The 3941-nt window shown below is 33.0% G+C and overlaps 1 long non-coding RNA gene across 1 annotated transcript; it reads left to right on the forward strand.

The window, feature by feature from the left end:
- Positions 1-271: 271 nt before the first annotated feature.
- LOC121109735 lies at positions 272-3649 on the forward strand. The gene is made up of 3 exons (XR_005857412.1): positions 272-417; positions 2025-2112; positions 3013-3649. It is a non-coding gene; the product is annotated as an uncharacterized LOC121109735 (long non-coding RNA).
- The last annotated feature ends 292 nt before the right edge of the window (positions 3650-3941 follow it).

Genomic DNA, 3941 nt, shown 5'->3' on the forward strand with positions numbered 1-3941 from the left:
CCCTTGGCAAGGTCACCTGATGTCTGTTTTTTTGGCTCTCCTTTGCCCGTGCTGCTCGACCCAACTGCGTGTCTCACCTCAGCATTATAGTGAGGCCTTTCCACCTTTCAGACACTCTCTCTCATTATATTTGATTTATTAGCTTCTATTCTAATTACATTGTATTATAGTGTGTTATCTTGCATTCTGATACCATATTTAGGAAATTAGTTTGGTTCTCCACAGATCGTTGCTGCTGTTTTTAATTATTTCAGGTCCTCTGTTTTCCCTTTTCCAGAAGCATAGGTCTGCGGATCCCTCCTCCCTGCTAGTCATGGAACAGGGCTGATCCAGCCTGTAAACCGTCAACAGAGACAAAACAAAAACAGAAGATTTCAAAATGCTTACCAGTGTCCTTGCTGCCTGGAGCAACAGGAAGTATGATAGACATAAAGAGTTATTCACTATTTTTTCTTTTAGAGTTACAAGCTTCCAGGTGAAACTATCTGATATTCAGTAGCCACATTTCATAAACTGCAAAGCTTTCTTACCACAAAAGCAAAGGGAATCATGATTGTACTTTGCTTTTGAGATAAGAAAGCCCTTCACAGTTTGGCTATCTAAAAAAGGTTAGTTATAAGAAAAAAGTAATTTTCACTGAAGGTGGTGAGGCACAAGAACAGGTTGCCCAGAGAGTTAATGGATACCTCATCTCTGGAGACTTTCAAGGTGAGGCTGGGCCAGGCTCTGAGCAACCTGATGTAGCTGTGGACGTCCCTGTTCATTGCATGGGAGTTGGACTAGATGGCTTTTAAAAATCCCTTCCAGTTATAAGGATTGTGTGATTCTATGATTCTGTGATATTTTTCTCCCTTCACACATTTTGTTGTTCTTATAATTTTCTTTTTTTTTTCATCTGATATTCAGAGCAAATAAAAGCAGTGGAGTTGTATTGCTTGTCTTCTTTTCACAGTTTCAGTCCTTTATCTCCATACACCTTAATTGTGAAAATCTTAGTTTTACTATAAGTTCTTCAGTGATTTTCAGTGAGACAGAGGCTATTTTTGTCATACTTTCCAAGACTAAGGCAAAGATGTATCCAAAATAGAAAACTGTTTTTTTTTTTTTTCCTTGAAAACTAATTCAAATGATTAAACTGAATATTTTGTAACATAAGACCATGTTATGAGAACATGCCTCAGGCTCATCCATTAATACTTTTGAGAATATATTTTTCCTTAGTTGTGCTCATTTGAATTTTATACTACATTTGCAAGCATATAACTTAAAATCGAAGTCTGTCATTCTTGCTTATAAGGATTCTTCATTAACATTAAGATTATTAAGCTTCATAGGCAGTAATTTCATATTCTCCACCACAGTCTGTTTTTATTATTGCAACTGATGGTGGCAGAATATAGCTTTCATTTGGCTACATACAATCAATATATAAATTGTTATAAATTTTGTGTGTTTAAACATTTTTTTTAATATGAATTATACTGGCATGTCTAATTTTCTTTTTCTTTTCTTTTCCTTTTTTTTTCTTTTTTTTTCTTTTTTTTTTTTTTTTTTTTGTATGCAAGGCAAGGAACCCATTTAGAGAATTCTAATTTTAAAGAGATAGATAAGAAATGCTACATTCTGTCTCTCTAATGGTAGATACTCAGAAATTAGTAATTCATAATTTAAAATGTGTAATTTATCAACTTCATTCGAAATATGCTTCACTGTTTATGTATTCATAGTATCTGAAATATAAGCTGTTCTATTTTAAATATAATTCTACAAACCACTGCCAGTGATTTTTTGGAAGTATAAGAAATTTAGAGTTTATTATATAATTATATTATGGTCATATATATATATATACAGGGACAAATAACCACAAACAGCATCATCAGAAGCATTTATAGAAATAACTTGTAGATAATGGTGAGTTGAATAAGCAGAGGATAATTAACTTTGAGAATTGATTCTGTTTTGCTTTTTGTGTAGTTAAAATAATTAACTTTTTCTTTAATAATTTTTTTCTTTCTATGAAGAATGTGTATCAGGACCCATGAAAATCCAACTATTTCTGCATACAGTTGCCTATATACTGTGCCATTTCATAGCAGGACTTTACACAAGGTAGAGAAATTTCAGATGAAATGAACATACACTCATGTTTCATAAGTTACTGGCAATTTCCATAGAAGTTATGTAATACATATACAAAATGATTGTCTTTCTGAGCAGTGATGTCTTGAACTTGAAATGATTGTGGGGCTGCATGTCACTTGAACATCTTATAAATTTTCATTGTTATATTTAAAATGTCTCTCCTACATGGTAAAAGAACCAAAATATTCGTTTCTGAGTTGCCAAGGAAGATGAAAGCTGTGTGCCTGTCAGGGAAAATATTTTTGAGGAGTCTATGTAGTGTGGTTAAGTTCACACATTTCAAACATAGTTCCATTTCATTTCTTCAGTAAGACAGACTTGTAATTGCAGGTACACAGTAGGGTGCTTATGAGGAATAACACTGTCTATGCAAAAGCTCTCAAAAGCTTTTCTCCTATGCATTGCTAAGCCTATCATGTATATATTCAGTCCCACACAGTTACATCTGTGCCATAGTAACGGCGAGTTACGTAGCTCTTCAGAAATTTCAGGAAGATTAATAGAGCCCTCTTACCGTGAAAGAATACTCACCAATTAAAAAAAAAAAAAAAAAAACAGTCTTTTAGCAGCTTGTTCTTATGCTTAGTATTTGAAGTAGTAAGATTTTGCTTTTTTTTTTTTTTTTGTCAGTTTTGCTACAAGATGGTGTTTCTACAGACACAGTCAGCTGGCATGATCTGCGTTCACATATGTAATATCATTTGTGAACTGCATTACAACTTTCTTTGGATTGCTCAGTTTGTTCTAGGATGTGTTAATAATTAGTCTATCTACCTTAATCACCTCTAGCAGAATAATAATTCATGTTTTCTTTTGCAAGTTCTACTCTATTTTAGATGGCTTACCATCTCTATGTCTTTTTCACAGGCTTCTATTGCAAGTCAATGGCTTTCTTATCTGAGTCAACGGGCACTTTGTTTGAGAAAACAGCTGGAGTAAGATGTTGTATCTCCATATTTTTACACACCATACAGCTGCCAATAGGAGCATTTGAAATGATTCAGTGCTACGACAAGATTTGTCCATTATTCTTAAAAAATATTTTTATATCTGTTATATGGAGTGGTTTAATTTGTCCATAACCTCTCAATAATTTGGATGGAGGATCAGAAAAGGGGTTGATTATTTATTATTTGAAACCAATTTTATTCTGTCTATAAAATCCAAATGCTGCACTGAGAGAGTATAGAGATAGTAACAAGAATAGCTTCCATACAGATAGTAACAAGAAGAGCTTCCACAGAGTTTATTTTTGGTATATTAGTTTCCCTGTCACCCATCCCTTCACTTCCGATAGGCTGACTCTACATAGCTGAGTCTTTAAAATCATACCTGTCCATTAAAAATGAATCTTTCAAAACTATTCTCTCTTCTCTGCAGAAACAACTAGAAGCATGAGATATGTTTTGACAGTATAAGCAGCTAAAACCAAAAGTTTATTTTACATCTTGTGTACTTTAAAAATCCTTTTCTGTTAGTTCTCTACTATTCTTCTGATTTTAACTAAAAAAGAAAAAAAAAAGTTAAAAAAAAAACATTGTTGAAATATTATTGAATAGGGAAGATTCCTGTGAAAGTGTATGCAATAACACTCTGAAATACTTTGAAATGGTGTAGTATTTAACTCAAGTAATTCGCTCTAAGAATTACTTGGATATAAACTTCATGTTATTCCTGGATATCAAAGACACTGTCAGATATGAAGGTTTCCTGTTTGTTCATAACATCATACCACTGACAATCACTAATTCATACTGTTTGCATCTGTTTATTACTGTGGTGTTTCAAAACTATTA

Source organism: Gallus gallus, chromosome 2 (genome assembly GCF_016699485.2).
Source record: "Gallus gallus isolate bGalGal1 chromosome 2, bGalGal1.mat.broiler.GRCg7b, whole genome shotgun sequence".
In the NCBI taxonomy this organism is placed as follows: Eukaryota; Metazoa; Chordata; class Aves; order Galliformes; family Phasianidae; genus Gallus; species Gallus gallus.